The 18,121-nt window shown below is 38.1% G+C and overlaps 1 long non-coding RNA gene across 2 annotated transcripts in view; it reads right to left on the bottom strand.

Annotated features, from left to right (window-relative positions):
- Positions 1-18,121, bottom strand: part of LOC117803264 — a 174,596-nt gene that overhangs the window by 61,200 nt on the left and 95,275 nt on the right. The window contains exon 3 of one of the 2 annotated variants that reach the window (XR_004626949.1): positions 9,179-9,220. The exons of the other annotated variant lie outside the window; for it this stretch is intronic. This is a non-coding gene — a long non-coding RNA (uncharacterized LOC117803264). Of the gene's footprint in view, positions 1-9,178; positions 9,221-18,121 lie in introns of those variants that run through there. 2 annotated transcript variants of the gene reach the window in all.

Genomic DNA, 18,121 nt, shown 5'->3' with positions numbered 1-18,121 from the left:
TCACTTTTATATTTTGCCAGGCAAAGAAAGCTTTCTGAACTGAAAATCGTATGAAGTAGCCTTCTTGCCTAAACTCTTAACGGACACTCATTATGCTCAAGACAATTTCCAAACTTCTTAGTCTGACGTATAAAACCCTTCATAGCATAGTTTCTGCTTTTTTTTTTTTTTTTTTTTTTTTTTTGAGAAACGCCTCTCATCTATTCTCTACCCTTTGTCTCTGCACCATCCTATAGTCCCACAACATTAAAATACTGTCGTTGGCTACACCGTAGTCAAGTATTTGCATCTGTTGCTCCTTCCGCCTAAAATATCACCACCTAAAGAAACTGCTTAAATTCCTCCGGTCTTTCGGAACTCTTTCCAGGATGCCTTCTTTGACCACTGCCACTCTCCCTCTTGCCTGGATCAAGGCTTCCCAGATAAACCCATTCTGTGCCTTTATTAGGATATGAATCAGGTATTGTAACTGATATCATGTTCATACTAAAAAATGCATTAATTTCGGGCACCAGGCTGGCACAGTTGGTAGAGCATGTGACTCTAAATCTCAGGGTTCTGAGTTCAAGCCCCACACTGGGTGTGGAGACTACTTAAAATAAATAGAGACAAATAAAAATGTTTAAGTCTTCATGATCACAGGGAAGCTATTAACTGTCATAAAAGCTGAGATTTTTTACTCTCAAGAATCATCAAAATATCTACTCTAGTATCCTTATGGGTTTAGAGTACTACACTCCTTATTTGATCGTAAATCATCTTGTTCAACATGATCAAGACCGATTAAAGTAAAGAATCATAAAAATAAGTAAATATATAAGGAAAAAAGAATTAACTGAAACATTTTTTCTCTGAGCGTGAATCTATTTTTTTGGTTTCAGCTTTTTTACTTTGCCTTTTGACTCCATACCCACAATCTCAATTCTTCAATTTCTAGTTCCAGTTTCTTTAAAGTGAATGAGAACTTCAAGAAATAATCTGAGTGCATATATTCTCCCACATTTTTATTTTTCAAATGTGGGAGCCCAGTCTAATTGTAGGGTCAGCAGTCAGACTATTTATAGTAGTTCCTTACATTTTCTTAACTTGGGCAAGGAGAAGACGAGTTCAGCTATTTAGAACAAAAGGTACACCTCTCCTCCGTGCCTCCCAAACGTCTCACCAAGTTCACTCGGGGTTAGAAGAGAAAAGAATTTCTCTGTGACTGGGCTTTTAACCTCAATTAGCCCCAACCCACACCTAAGAAAATGTGACTACCCTGTTACCATATCATACAAAAGGTAGTAAATTTCCTAGTTGTTACTGTGCCACAAAGCATTAAAGATACAACAGAAGGGTATTACAAATAGCAGAGATATTTTCAAAACTTTCAAAAGCACTTCCAAACAGAGGCCTCATCATAGTCAAGCACATCAAACTTTTGCTACTGCTTCACTCACACTTAATTGCATGGCAATTATGTAGCAATTCACCTTTGTTGAGGCTTTTCAGAGCATTCAGTGTGGTCTTCATTGAATCAACTCGCTCTTCCTGCACTGATTTTATTTGTGCATAATTTAATTAAATCATGTATTAACAATGAGTAAAACTTACATAAGGAGAAGAAGAAAAAAAAAAAAAAACACTTCCTTGTCCTTTGATAAGCACCCAATTCTACTGGTAGGAGGAGATGAGCACTAGCTAGGAGGATTCAGTATTGCAGAACTCAAACAGAATGTTAAAAAAACATAGAGGGGGTGCCTGGGTGGCTCAGTCAGTTAAGCAGCTGCCTTCAGCTCAGGTCATGATCCCAGAGTCCTTAGATCAAGTCCCACAACTGGCTCTTTGCTCAGCGGGGAGCCTGCTTCTCCCTCAATTTACCACTCTCTCTCTCTCTCTCTCTCTGTCTCTGACAAATAAGTAAACAAAATCTTAAAGAGAAAGAAAGAAAGAAGAAAGAAAGAAAGAAAGAAAGAAAGAAAGAAAGAAAGAAAGAAAGAAAGAAAGAAAAAGAAACTGGTTAATGTCCTAGAGAGTAGTACAGCCATAATCTTAGGATAACTTTTCTGCTAGACATAAATCTATTGCTTCTCCAATGGACGAAAGTCATTTACAACTTATCAGTTTATAAGTTAATCATCTACCTTCATGGAGTCTGAATCCTGATCAATAGTAAATAGTAAATCAAACAACGGTTCATTCCCTTAGAGCAGGAGTTGGCAAATATTTTCTAGAAAGTGCCAGATAGTAAATATTTTAGTAGTTATGGGCCACATAAAGTCTCTGTCACACACTAATCTTTGTTTCATTTTTTAATAACTCTTTAAAATGTAAAATCCATACTTCTTTCAAGGACTGAACAAATGCAGGCCTTGGGCCAGATGTTACCCGTGGGCCATAATTTGCCAAAACACTGCCCTAGACAATAAAACAGTCCTTGGATGAGCCTGTTGCACAAGGTCCTAGCATGACTCTGAAAAAACTCGCAGTCTTCCCTTGCCTCTTTTCCAGGTCTGGGGTAACTTTTTAACCATACAAATGAGGAAGCAGAAGCAAAGAGAGTAAATTGGCTCAAAATTCTAAAACAAGATGTGTAACTGGGACTTCAGTTTGATTTCAATGCCTTGTTCTCTCATCTCTTTTAATCATATATATATATATATATGTATATATATATATATATGTATATACACAGACACAGACGCACACACACAATCATTACACAGTTTTCATGAACTATTTTAAAAAGAATTTATTGGAGTGCCTGGGTGAATCAGCCGGTTAAGCGCTGGACCCTTGATTTTGACTTGGGTCATGATCTCTGGGTCGAGAGATCAAACCCCCAGTCAGGTTCCATGCTCAGTGTGGAATCTGTTTGGGATTTTTCTCCCTCTGTCCCTCCCCCTGAACTCTCACTAATGTGCTCTCTCTCTCTTGCTCTCGCTCTTGCCCTCTCTCTCAAATAAATGAATAAAATCTTTAAAAAAAAGAACTTATTTTAATTACTTATTCCTTTTATATTGTGATACATAAGATGTGTAATAAGAAATCCAGTCAACATTGTTTTCCATATTGCTTTGTTGGGTGATTGTAATCATAGCCTGTTCTATCCACAAAAAAGTCAATGTCAGTTGAGTAATAAAAAGTTAAAAGAGAAGAGAGAAGAACATAGAAGGGAGGAGTAAAAGAAAATGAAGAAACTCTGACTAATAAGGGCAATAAAGATCTTTATCACTTCAAGAGAGTTGTCAGTATCCAGCAGGGGAAAAAACCATTCTGGGTAGGTTAAAGATTTAACATGGAATTAGTTATAAAAGTGATGGGTGAGCTGAAAAGCTAAGAAAAGAATGGTGATGAAATGCAGAGATTAACATCAGCAGGAAGCCACTTTTGCTCTTCAGGCTAGAGGCTCACGAAAGGAGGGGGTATTAGTAGACCTCAAAAGCCAGAAGTGTCTGTTGTCGCCAGAACACCATGGTGGGGGTTGACTGGCAAAAGTTGGAACCACAGAAGGGGGCTATGTTTACAGCATTGGAGAAGACACAGTCACTGTTGGAGACACTACCCAAGACAGAGAAGAGGGAAAATACTGTGCATTCTCCCTTCTCCATGCCATTCATCCATTCTTGTCTGTGGCTCCCATGGACCAACCCACTAAAGAAAAAAAAATTTTTTTAATTAAAAAAGTAAGAAAAAGAAGAAAGCAAAGTAAATATGGAAATAGAAGTGGGGAAGGAACAAGAACCAAAGAGAAATCAAGTGAGAAGGAAGCACAGTGCACAATGTAGCATAATGATTCTCAAGACCAAGCTTTCATTTCTGCACAATAAAAGTTGCCAGTCACTGATGAAATACCCAAGTTAATTTATGAAAGGTAACGTGTTAAAGAAGCGGGGAAAAAACCCTATGAAATACATATAACTTCTTAATCTAAAACATATTTATCACTATTAACATTACAATTATCAGACATTGACTATTTTAAAAACCTGCTAAATTTGCATAATGGAAAAAAACACTATTATCTCACTGAATTTGCACTTTTCAGAGAATTCTAAATCCTAAATATAATAACATAGTTATTATGCTGAATTACTTTTATTAGATCTGCAGTATGAAATAAAAAGGTATTTAAATTTTTGTGTAAGTGCTTAATGAAAATTTCTATTTTATGAAATGTATGTATTATGAAGCTATATTTGAGTTATTTAAAACTGTTCTTTAAATTAGGCTTTTTAAAATTTTTCAGAACGCTACCAAACTTATAAACAATTGTAATGTTCCATGAATTTAAAATAGTATTTAGTAGTAATTAAATATTTACAACTTTTAAAATACAACCATATTTGAATGTGAACAAACAGAAACATTTTTATTAAGGCTGAATATTTCGGAAACATGCCTTGAGAAAAATACAATTTCTTGGGGACATGAAATGTAAGAAAATAATTGAAGAACCTTATGGTAGAAAATATCCAAAATTTTTTAAATGTAAAACTTTCAATTTAAGATTACTTTTCTCCCCCCCCAAAAAATGTTAAGCTCAGAAAAGTTGCAACTTTTCAACAAAACATGCAGTGTACTGGCTGTCAAAAACAATACAATACATTATACAAATGTAATTTTACCCTTACTGTAACACTGAATAAACGCACATACTGTATCATAATGAAACACGTCTTCTTAGTACTATTCTAAACTTACCACACAACAATTTAGCTATTAGTGAACGGTTAGTTAGCATATGTTACAAGTATATTTGTTAAAACCTAAGCTATAATTAATCTGTAACACAATGCTTAAAATAATATATCTTACCTTACTATTCTCACTTACTGTGAAGGATATGAATTGTTATCTCATTTTTAAGCTAACAAGTTAGCCTGCTAAAATTCCACAGATGCTAGAAGAAGACACAAGACTCCTGAATCAGAGACCAAAAAATGTTATTACTCATAGTAATAGTAGTAGTCAGACTATCAGAATCCTTGAGTCTTACCTCCCACAGGGCAGTATGCAAAGGGACAGGTGACACCTGCTTGTTCAGTGGTTTGTTACAAGACAGAAAGCCTGAGTTTAGGGATCTGAATCTTTTATAATGAGCAGTAAACATGCCTATCCTTTGTTCTGAAGAGAGACAATATCTCCCGAGGCTGTTACAAAAACAAATTAGACCACAACAAAAGTGGTCAGTGCCTCTGTATTGTATGGATGGAGGTTTCTGTGATTCGCCCTGCATAGGTGGCCACCTCTACTTGCATGGATGCAGGCAGGCTAAAGAATGTAGTTTGTGGGGCACCTGGGTGGCTCAGTCATTTAAGTGTCTGCCTTCAGCTCAGGTCATGATCTCGGGGTCCTGGGATCCAGTCCCATGTTGGTCTTCCTGCTCAGCAGGGAGTTTGCTCCCTCTTCCTCAGCCCCTAGCCTCTGTTTGTGCATGTTCTCTCTCAAATAAATAAATAAAATCTTAAAAAAAAAAAAGAAAGAAAGAAAGAAAGAATGTTGTTTGTGAAACTTGTGTGCATGAGTGATCTCGGGAGCCTGATTAGTTGACATTAGCTGGCCTGCAGGTCAGAACTGGCCCTTCTGGTCTGGATGCTAAGAGATATAAATTTTGCCTTACATTCCCTCCAGCTCAAGGCTGGCTGCCCCTTAGCCCCCCCACTCCCCTGCAATGAAATGGGGGGAGAGAGGCAAGCACACCTAGTCCAGGCTCCTCGGAGATGTAAAGACATGATAACATAGGAATGCAGCTCATTCCAAACTACAGGTAGGTTTAACTTCAGACCTCCGTCATTTGCCCTATGGGGATGGCCAGTGTCATACTCTTTTTTTACTGCTTGCTATTGCCCTCATCTGTGCATAGATTTCCCTTTTCTTCTTTCTGTTTCTATTAGATTTTTATAATATCAATAAAGTGGTTTTTCCCTTCAAAACTGAGAGCGCAGTTACAGTGAATCTTTTCTTTCAAACAGCTTCTACTTTCAACATGGGCAGAAATTTGAGAAGTTGGTGGAAAACTGTCTCCCAACAACCACCCAAAGACTAAAAAATAATTGGTCATATTATAAGGAATATGGGGAAAATGCTCAGATATCTTTGTTCCATTGGCTGTGACTATAGAGCTACATTTGAACTTGCAGGAAGCCATTCTCTGAGAAAAGGAGGGAAAAATCAACAGAGGAGCTAAGAGTCATCCTTTGCTAGAGAAATGCAATATGTCAAAGTACATTACTTAGTATGAGATGGGATTTTTCTCTTTGGACATTCTTCAATAAGCTGCCTACAAATGGATAAGAGAAAATGCCTGGGAAAAGAGACCTATATTTTTTAAAGATGGTAATACTTTGAGTTAACAGATTGCATTTAAAATAAGTGTCACAAGTGAAATGACTCAACTGAAACTTCACTGCTCCCAGATCTGCTGTTTGCCATCTTCTAAAAAGAAGTCATCATCTCAAATCCTAAATTAACCATATATAGATTTAGTTGTGTCGCACCTTGTGGCTCCATATTGCACTTATGCAATATTGCAGCTGAGCAATGTTGCCCACTTGAAAGTCAGCTTCATTTACTGTGTTGCTTTCATTCTGAAAGCCCAATTCAGTAGACATCAATCCATTGCCATTTCTGCTTAAATCAATTTGTGTATATTGGGAGGAATACTAAATTCTGGTGTTATAGAAATTTTTAAAATAAACACAATTCCCACTATGAGTGGTACAGGACAGCTCTTCATCAACTCACTATTCATCAAGTACAAAAGTAAAAAATTTCAAGGGAAAGCATAATCAGAACAATGGGTTAAAATCACTGTGTTTTCTTTTCTTTCCTGGGGGGTGGTGGTCTAATTTATTAAATTTATGCTCTCTCTATGCCAACCCCCCGACAAATCTCACAAAATAGGGAAATATCTTAAGTAACTTGATGTACTGTTGTATAATATAAATGTCTAAGACTGTGCACCAGACTGCTTGCAATATGTTCTTTAATGTATTTTATTATGTTTATTATTTTTCTATTAATTTCCCTTCCTGCAGTTTTTACTCTCACCTACCTACGATCTATTATTGGAACATAATAATAATTCAAGTTGACAAGGTAATGGAAAAAAGCAGTTATTTCTTCAAACCCTCTTACCATCATCCATCCATCTATCCATCTGTCCATCCATCCATTTATCCAGTCATCTATGTAATCCTTTCAATCATTAATGCAGCAAATAGTTAACTGTTGAGCTTCTTCATAATTGTGGCTGTTGGAAAAGTGAATGAGAAACAGGGAGTCCTCTCAATGGGTTAAATACTATGTTACTTTCACTGATCAAGTTATAAGACAATTGTTATAAGAATGCAATGATACAAGGCCCTGTATATAAGTCAGATGAGATGGAGCAGAGAGCTTAAGAAAAAGTATATGGGTGTGAGTGTGCGTCCGCTTGCCTGTTTGGAACAGAGGCTCAAGAGAAATCTGAGGAATGTTCGGTTTAAACCAATCCTCGAATGTTCGGTTTAAACCAATCCTCAAAACCTACCAGATAGGGTGAGAGGATTTGGAGAAAAAGAGAAAGCGAACCATGAGTTAGGAAACCTCAACACCCAGCCAGCTCCATGCTTGTCCTACGTCAGTTAGCATTCACTGATCCTCATTTCTATAGCTCAATGTGAAAGTGGAGACATGTGGAACCCCTGAAATTCTACCGCTCCTCTCCACAACCAACATTTAATAAACCTAGATTGTAGGTGTCCAAACAAAAGAGGAATGAACTTCACTTGGCTTTGCTTTGTTACCTGCTTATGTGTCGCAAGTTAGAGATGTTAATTCACACATTCTAGAAATCTTTATTGAATACTTGCTATGAGGTATGCAATTGCTAGTTTCTAGAGATACAAAAATGAATAGAATTGATAGGATAACTGCCTCTTTGGAAAGTACAATTTAGCGGTAAAATTAAACAAATCCAATGATATTTTATATTCAAGCAAAAGGACAGGGCTCATGGAAGAACACATCCGAGTCTGACAGGGATGGAAAGCTCAGATAAAGCTTTCCGAAAGGCACCTTAGTTTCTGTGCGTTGGAGTGAGAAGGAAGCTATGGTAAAAGTTGAAGCAACAAAGTAACAAATCAAAATTTTGTTTCAGAAAGACAAATGTCTGTAGTGTTGAAATGCCTTGGAAATGAACAAAATTTCTGCTTCTAAATGTTAAATGTTTATGTATAATCTTGTAAATGTAGGAATGTTTATCAAAATAGTCTATTTCTTCCACCTCCTTTCCACATCCAAGTTACAGGCAACTTTGGGGCAAGAAGCTTCCTTTCACAAAGCAGTGGGATGCGCTTCGTACACAGTCACCACATTTTAAATTCTCCTGTAATATCTAATCTAGAACCAGGAAGTACAATGAACTGGCTGTGTTTGCTTTCTGTAAACGATAAGAAAATTGTAACAATAATAGTGGTTACAAATACAGTAGACATGATGCTAAACACCTTGATTTTGTAAGCCTTTCATGTCCTGCACACCACTGAATTAAAAAATTATGTCAAAGTTTGACTAAAGTTCTGTAACCAGTTCTTTAAAAATATCTTAACTAGCCCCTCTCTTGCCTATTTCCTTGGTCTACACCTTACAAGTGTGGGGGTCCTGGGTGGGGAAACAACCAACACTTTTCAGAGACAAAACTCTCCCCTGACTCCCTCCAGCAGAGGAAATTCCCAGTGGGAGCCACATATGTATTTTAGAATGAGATCACCTTCCTACCTGATTATTTCACATCAAAATTCATACCATTAGGGGGAGAAATTCACCACTAAACTTTCATCCAGTTCAAAGTCTAAACACGGGAGGAAGTGAAAGTCCATGCTGGTGGAAAAATCAACTGCTGGCTGCTAATTGGGTGCCTGCACAATCCCCCAAGGAAGGCTGGCTAGCTAATTAAGCTGAATCGCTGAGTTCCGGGGCCTGGGGGTCTAGCCCCATAGAACTCACAGCTGGAGCTGCAGGGACTGCTTCACCCAGAGCCGGGTTTCAGCCCCATGCTTCCCAAACTAATCTCGCTGACACTTTACCCTACAGCACTCAAGTCAAGCGAGAGAACATAGCCCAAATTTACAATGTTGTTGTGTTATTTAAGACTGACTTCCAGTTAGTTTTCTTCTTATGAGCTTCAACATATTCCCCAGTCTTTGCCACTTACTTAGTTTATGATAATCCGGGGAAGTGCTGGAGGAAAACACACCTGTGGGGAAAGATTGCAAAATCACCATTCTAAAACTCAAGACACAATGTAATAAAAATCAGAACTCACTAGATATATATTTCTTTAATTTCACACACACACAATTTTTCCTTGCCGCTAATTTAGAAAATATTCCAAATGTTGGAGTCATAGGAATCGCAAATAACCTGCGGATGACTAGATTGCGTATATCCACCATTGTAAAGGTATGGTTTTCTGTCATTACTCTTTCTCTAAAGCTTTTTTTCAGGATCTTGATAACTAAGACTTTTCAGGATACAGTTTCTGTCTAACATTGACAGGAGTAAAGTCGCAAACCTGTGCCTGACTCACTCTCTTTCAGATTTATTTTTATAAATAAGTAAGTTGTTATGCCTTCTAGTCACCAGGACAGCTTTCTACAATGCCTGAAAACACGCCCTTTCACACTGACACTCCTGTCCTACTCAGATTCCACTATTTGCATTTAAAATGAACGAATGCTGAATTACATTCTTATTCAAAGCCTTCTGCAAATGGGTTTGCATGAGGTTGCTGCTGGAGTGTGAATAATTTCCATAATACATTCATTAGTCATAGAAACAAGCAAAGGCGATTTATAGGAAATGATTGAATCTGGAGGCTATTTTTTTTTCTTTCTGGTGACATTATTGATTTCTCAAATTCATTCCATTTTTCTTTAGTTCTAAGAACACAAATGATAGGCAAGAAATTTACTACAATATACCGTCTTCCAAGGAAAAAATTCTATATGAATTAAGACAAGAAGTGTATGTATGTCAGAGAAATCTAGGGGGGAAGAAAAGCATTAATGTCTACATAGGAAGGAAGGATGAAAAAAAGAAGAGGCCAAAAAAGAGAAAGTCACATTACATAAGTCCTATACCAATTATTATTATAAAGAATGTAATGGATTTTACTTTGCAATTTTGATACACATGTTACTACAATCTAGTTACATATCAAATTCATGCATGCTATACCTTGATAGTTTTCTCTATGATGGTCAATTGGTCCTAAGGTTTTTGATTCTCTAAAATTGCATGAATGTGTCAAAAGAGAAAAGTGGGCAGAAAAGGAAGTGACATCATGGAAATTATTTAAAATCAGATCTTTCCAAGCTCTAGTTGAAGTGAATAAATAACATTATAAGTAAATTCATGGGACAATTTGGAAAAGAGGTTTAAAAATAGATACATATGAAAAATTCTTTTCTACTAAGCAATTAATCATGTTAGAAAGTTTCAAGAATATTGAAAAAAGGTACAGAGAAGAATAAAGCTACATCCTTTTATAACTTCAGTCAGATATTGTATTAGTTTGCTAGGGTTTCCATAACAAAGTACTACAGAGTGGGAGGGTTAAAAATAGAGGGATTTATTGTCTTACAGTTCTGGAAGCTAGATGTCTGACATCAAGATATGGGAAGAATGGGGGCGCCTGGGTGGCACAGCGGTTAAGCGTCTGCCTTCGGCTCAGGGCGTGATCCTGGCGTTGTGGGATCGAGGCCCCACATCAGGCTCTTCTGCTATGAGCCTGCTTCTTCCTCTCCCACTCCCCCTGCTTGTGTTCCCTCTCTCGCTGGCTGTCTCTATCTCTGTCAAATAAATAAATAAAATCTTTAAAAAAAAAAAAAAAAAAATTTTAATAAAAAAAAAAAAAAAAAAAAAAAAAAAAAAAGATATGGGAAGAATGAAGGGGGGTAAACAGAAGAGGGAATGAACCATGAGAGACTGTGGACTCTGGGAAACAAACTGAGGGCTTCAGAGGAGAGGGGGGTGGGGGATTGGGATAGGCCAGTGATGGGTATTAAGGAGGGCACATATTGCATGGTGCACGGTGTTATATGCAAGTAATGAATCATGGAACATTGCATCAAGAACTGGGGATGTACTGTATGGTGACTAATATAACAAAATAAATATTATTATAAAAAAAAAGATATGGGCAGAATTAGTTCCTCTGACACCATGAAAAGAACATCTATTGCAAGCATCTCTCCTTGGCTTGTAGATGGCCATCTTCAGGTTCACGTGGAGTTCTCTCTGGGTCCAAATTTCCCTCCTTTCATAAGGACACCAGTTATATTGAATTAGAACCCTATCCTGCTCTATTATGACATTACTTTAACCAAATACATCTGCAACAATCCTACATCCACATAAGGTCACATTCTGAGGTGCCGAGGTTCAAGACTTCAACCTATGAAATCTGGTGGGGATACACAATTCAACTTATAGCAGGTATGAACCTCTTCTAAAAGGAAAAAAATATGCTAGCAGATAACCAACACTGATGAATGATTTCTATTTTAATGTTACCTGAATAAGTAACAAAATAAGTTTGTATTTTACAGTTCACATAAAAGTAAATAGCCAAAAACACAATTTAAAATTATATACAAATAAAATTGATTTAAATTAAGAATACTAATTTATCAGAACAGAAATGCCATTTTCCTGCAACCAAACCACACTTCAGAAAATGAATGTACTTTGGCCAGCTACAATATTAGTTCTTTTGATTTCAATATGTGCCATGGATAATTCCATTTTCCACTAACTTTTTCTATCTGAACCTCCAAAAGTAAAAGTGGTCTCAGTACTGCATGGCTTCCCCCTTTTGGGCATCTGGTATAATTGAATTAAGAGAAAATATTATCTCTTGCTCTGAATCTCTTTCCAGGTATCAATGTAATATTGTATCAAATGTACCAAAATAATATTTCTTTCATTACATAATCTATTTATTCATTCCTTTACCCTCAATTACTATTCCTACATCTCTTCATTTATGCCCCAACTTTTCCACCTTTGGAAGGGACAATAGGTTCAGCCACTATGCTGGTCTAGATTGCTAGTAAATATTTCTACTCAGTCCCCTCCCATTCATGTTAGGGTAAGGTTATATGAATACAGAACTGGTGGGCTCTCTTGACCAGCAAGCAATACAGCTGCATTCACTGTTAGTCCCAACTTTGCCAGATGGGTGAAGGCACAGCCCACCCCATCAGGCCCTTAGGAAGTCTGACATACAGGTTTAAAAATATCATTAGTATCTTGCTTGGGAGTCATCCCTGTTTCCAGCACTTATTTTTGCAGCCCTGGCCTTATCTGTGTCCACTGCATCAGGTAGGAAAAAGAAAGTTCAGTGCTTTGCGAAGGAAGGAAGGAAGGAAGGAAGGAAGGAAGGAAGGAAGGAAGGAAGGGAGGGGGGGAGAAATGAAGAAAGAAAGAAGGAGAGTGAGAGAGGGAGAAAAGGAAGAAGGGGAGAAGGGAGGGAGGGAGGAAGGAGGGAAGGAAGGAAGGAAGGAAGGAAGGAAGGAAGGAAGGAAGGAAGGAAAGTATAGTTATACCTGTGTCCTCTTTTACCCCCTCTGCTCCAGACCCACCAAAAAAACAGAGGAATCTATCCAGTGCGGACACTCTTTTGGCCCCTGTCATGTTGAAGGTGAGCACACACCTGTGAGCCAGCCCTTCATGCCAGTATCTCTTCCTGTTTTAGACAACCAATGTTCCAATCGACCATTCCAGTTTTCTACCAAACTATTATTCTGAGAATATCTCTCTGCCCGTGTTGGCCACTATGGGCTGTGAAGTGTGTTTCTTGTTCTGAAGAAATGACAGAACCTGCAGCGGCCCTGCGTTTTATGGCAAAGAAATAACTGTAGAACTGCACTAGTAGAACTTGCTGGAAATACGTCCTTTTGAATGCCAGGTAAGCTGTTCACGAGCAGACGTCTCACCAGACCCATTCTGCGTTCTTTCATGATGGGGTCAAGGGGAAGCTGCTGGCTGCCTGCACTAGAGGAACCAGATATTGAGCAAGTGCGCCCTCTACCGGCAAAGATGCAGAGACAGCTGGCAAAGGAAAAATATTTAAACTGCCCCTGTCCATTTTCACAGATCAGACAAAAAGGATTAATTGAGAGCTTAGAGGCAATAAATCAATAAGCAACACACACACTTTATCATTAGCGTCTTTGAGTGCACAGATCATTTGTATATTAAGATCATTCAATTTTTGTCTTATTTGCCAATGACAACAAAGGACCACTGGTTTACAATTGTATCCTCACTTTCCACTCTCAAAATGATTTGAAAACCAAGTGATTATCATAATTCATGTGATGGCAAAATCTGACCTACCTAACAGGAAGAGAATATTTATAGTCTTTACCTTCCACTTCGTTGAATATGCAAATCTGTCATTGTTGAAATGTGATTGTGTTGATTTCAGGGTTCTGCTCCACACTCTCCGGGGAAATTACAAGGCACTGCATTACCTTTCTCAAATTTAAAATTATGAAAAACAACTGGCCCCAAGGTTTCCTCATTCTCCAACAGAAACATCAACTCAACAATCTATAGCCCAAGAAGCCTTTAGGAGAATTCCAGAAACCAGTTAGGAAGTTGCAGTACCCTAGGCAAGCTCAAAGTCAAGGCCAGTTACACTGAAGGGCAAGAAATGCCATTTCGTGTCAAGTACGGAGGCACCTCCCCTAAACTGCTGCTGCTTGAGATCAGGAGGAAAAGCCACACTCTCAGCTTCTCCCTTGGGAGGAAAAGAGAAGAGTGGACCGTGGGTCTAGAATTTCAGCTTTTCTTTGGGGGGAGGTAGGTGCGGTGGGGAGGGCTGCCATAAGGACTCGTTTCTGTCTTTCCGGACCCAGAGCACTGATGAAATCAGCACGGCTGGAAGTCTGGGGATCACAGAGAACAAGAGAGCGGACCAATGGTTGCGCCACAGAACCTGCAGGACCACAGAGAGACACCAGAGGGAGCAAGACGCCACAAACTCCTGAAGAAGAAACCAGGGAATCTGAGCAGAAAACCATGAAAGAAGCCCAGAGAGGACACATACCCATAAAAAGTTTAACAGGCCCCCAGAATCTCTAGCCAGACTGATCGGTGAAGGTTTTCCCCTGTATGAGGGCAGTCTATAAGGACTAGAAGTGTCTGGTTTTTTTTTTTTTTTTTTCAAATTCAAACTCACAACAACAACAAAAATAAGCCATGTGAAGAAACAAGGAAACAAGGTCCAATCAAAGGAACAAACTAAATTTCCTAAAGAAAATTGAGATCTATGAATTACCTGACAAAGAATTCAAAACAACCATTTTAAAGAAGCTCAAGTCCCACAGCATAGGGGGACAACTAAATGAAAGCAGTAAAACATGCATGTACAAAAAACGAGATTATCTCCAAAGAGAAACTACTAAAAAGAACAAAACAGAAGTTCTAGTGCTGAAGAATTCAGTAACTGAACTGAAAAATTCACTAAAAGGGGTTAAAAACAGACTTGATCAGGGAGAAAAATCATCGACCTTGAAGCCAAGTCAACATGCTACAACACGGATAAACCTTGAGGATATTTATATGTTGAGTCCGATCAGCCAGTCACAAAAACACACTACTGCCTGATTCCACCACATAAGCAATCTGAAAAGTCAAACTCTCACAAACAGGAAGTAGAAGATGGTTGCCAGGAGCTGGGGGGCGGAGGAAGAGAGTTGCTCAATGGATACTGGGTTTCAGTTTTGCAAGATAACAAAGTTCTAGAAATGTTGCACAATGTGCAAATGGTTAACAGTATCTTACCCTACACTTAAAAATAGTTAAGATGGTAAATTTTATGTTCTGTGTTTTTGAGCACAATAAAAAATAATAAACAGATATGAGCTCTGAGATGGTCTAACGGTGCTCAGTTACAATGTGGTCATTCGGGTGATTCAGAATATGTTTACATGATTTTGTAGGTATCTATATAAATAAAATTTAAAAATTTAAAATTTTCTCATGAAAAGCCAGAGTCCTTTCTGGCTTAGTCTCAGAATGTGGGGAGTTGGGGAGCAGGAGTGTGAAGGAGATGGAGGGGGCACTTTCATATCTCAATTTGAGAAACCAAGTGCATGGGTTTAATTCGCACCTTATATATGAAAGAGTAAATAAAGCTTTGGACACTGTTTCATTGTCCTTTCAAATGTCACATTACCAAGAGGAAGCAAAATATAGAGTGCCAACTTCCATAGTTAACCTTGACCTTGATCCTAACCTTAACTTCAGCGAATTCTTATGTTTTTGAGGGTAATAAACTTTATTTTAAAATGATAAGCTTGTTGTACATAGGAGCAATGATAAATAAAGCCAATTCTAATAAGAAATTTGACCACTCTTAGTTTAAATTTCCACCATTATCTAAAAATTTCTAAGCATCCAAACAGTCTGGTAATAGTTTCTGTGTTTTATTTTCTTTGCTTGCCACTCATTTTTTTAAATATATTAAATGTCAATATACTTACTTCATAATTTCCATGAATTTTAATTGAAATTAAAAGTGTAAAGCAATCCCATACAGTTGTCCTAAGTTCAGAGCACATTTTACCACCAAACTTGGTGCAGAGCAGACATCGTTCATTTCTTTTATATATATTTGATCAAGTCCATGGCTCCAATCTTTACTGTAACTGCTATTGTAGAAAAATATAACATCAGGTGTAACCTCTTGTGCTACGGAAATCTGATTGATCGATTCAACACTGAAATCATTCAAGTCCTATCAGACATTTACTGAATAGGAGACATGCAACATGATACCTCACAACAGTAATTTAATAATTTCATTAAAATACCATACGAAATAAAATAGTGGCCGCAAACTTGGAAACAACGGAACATTAAAGCAAAGATTTAACCACCATCTAAAGCAGGAACTTCTCTATTGCACATTTGGCAGGCCAACGAAGACAGAGACATCCCCAGCTAATGCCCAGATATCAGTGTTATTAGCACATTGATGCTTGCAAAGATGGCTCAGATAATTGTTATAAACCACTGCGAGTGCATACTGTCAAGCATTCATGTACTTGACCCAAAGCAATTAGAATGATTTTCTGCACTTTGAAAATGTAACTGGCTAAGAATGTGTCCCCCTCTAACAGAAGTACAAGTGTGCTATTTGGAAATTAAAATCCAGGCCGACACATTGCTGTAAATCAATTTCGTTAACGCATTTCATGAGAAAGTTTGAAATAATGGAAACCTCAAATAATTTTAAAGTTCGGTTGATAATGTTAAATTTGCAAAGTTGGCAGGCCAAATGGATTCTGAAGTCTGCTTAAGCCTATGCCTCCCGTGGAGGCAGCACTTTTTCTGGTAAACAGAAATATCCACTTCTACACTTTTACAGTGTTTGCGATCCAAGCTGTTGTCTATACACATAAGAACTCTTACAGATGACTTTGATTACCACTGTGCTATTATTTTAACATAAAATAACATAATATTTTTTTAAAAATTCTTATAATCTCATGTAAGCATTCATCAGGCATCCAAATCAGTAACTTTGGAATGCAAGTTAATATTGAAAAAAAGAAACTATGAGGAGGATAGCCAAAGAGCTAGCATACTCGCGGTGCTGTTAACTTGGAAAATTGCTTTCTGTGATATTTTAGAGATAAAGCTGAGAAAATAAATATACCACGAAGACAGGCACACCTTTAAGCCAGCCAGATTCACATTCCCGGCAAGAGAAATAGGAAAGATGCAAGCGAGTTGTTGGCAACATGGTTGCAAGACGAGCCTCTCCTCCATAAAGGGCCGCTAGATTCAGTCCTAAGGGAAATAAAACATGTTTGGTGACCAAGTGGGCCTTACCATTCCCCTCAGCTTGACTTCGCTTGAGACTCTAAGCCCCTGACCTCCCTTTTCTTAGAGCATTTATTTGAGAAATCTTGTAATTATAAATCCAGTCTTTGCCTCTATGAGAAGTAACTGTCTTTTAAAAGCCTCTTGTCAGTTTTACAACCAGGAATGTCTTTCTCAAGGACCTGAGAGTCATTCTTTTGCAATGTAATCATCGTGGAAGATTGCACTCCGATCTCCCAGTCTCATGGGGAGATAGGAGACTAACTTCAGTGGACATCTTGCTTCAAGTTGTAACACTATCTCCTGTCATGTTGATGGAAGAAAGTGTACGTTTCTTTTGGCTAAGGTCAACTAGCAGACACAGATGGCCTGCCTTCCTTCACCCCAGTTCTTAAAAACTCCTGCCCTTTTTCTCAGTGGAACTGGTAATCAGACCTGGTCTTGCTCTCTCGCCTATTGCCGGAAATAGTGTTGGAAAAAAACAACTTCTGCCTGCTCATCCTCTTCAGTTCAATCTTTTTTTTTTAGCAGGTGAGTTTTGAGGAATGCTCTTCCTCCATACAATGTGGCCTCTCTGTACTGTAGTGATGGGAGGTGGCAGCAGAGCAGAGAAAACAAGGGCTTGGAAAGTGGTTCTGGAAGAGAGTAGAATGTCTCTGCTTTCTGATTCTCAAGGGTTTACCTGTCATTAAGTCAGCCCCAAGAACTAAAAAAAAAGAGGGACAAGGAGGTGGTGTGTACTTAGGGAAGGTTGTGGCAAAGATGTCCCAGTTCTATGATATTCTGGAAGCTGTCAGTTCTCCACACTCCTCAGGAGAAGCAGCACATTTGAAGGTAATAGGATTTAATTATCAAGAGGGGAGAAAGAGCACAGGAGACAAGAGGAACAGAGCCTCATTCTTTGGGAGCCTGGAGTCTTTAAGGCTTGCATGAAGGGGGCCCGCAGAACAGAGAATGAGATGGACCTCAGGGCAGACTATGCACGTGGCACCTCTTCGGTTTTATTAAAAGGAAAGGCAGGGGAAGAAATTGCTTTTCTCATTAGTAGATATGGATACTTCTTAATTTATGTTCAATATGAAGAATTAATAGTATATGTTAATGGAAATCAGATGTTCTTTGAAGTTAAAGAGTAGAAAATATGGCGAATAAAATAGAACACTTGTTCTAGGTAAATAGCTTTCCTCAAGCCTTGTTGAGTTTTAGAATTACAGCAGATTTCCACTGCCACATTGAGGACAGCATCGCCAGCATG

This window comes from Ailuropoda melanoleuca, chromosome 8 (assembly GCF_002007445.2).
Source record: "Ailuropoda melanoleuca isolate Jingjing chromosome 8, ASM200744v2, whole genome shotgun sequence".
Classification (NCBI taxonomy): domain Eukaryota; kingdom Metazoa; phylum Chordata; class Mammalia; order Carnivora; family Ursidae; genus Ailuropoda; species Ailuropoda melanoleuca.
The sequence above is the reverse complement of the archived record's forward strand: the minus strand, read 5'-3'. Positions and strand labels throughout refer to the sequence as shown.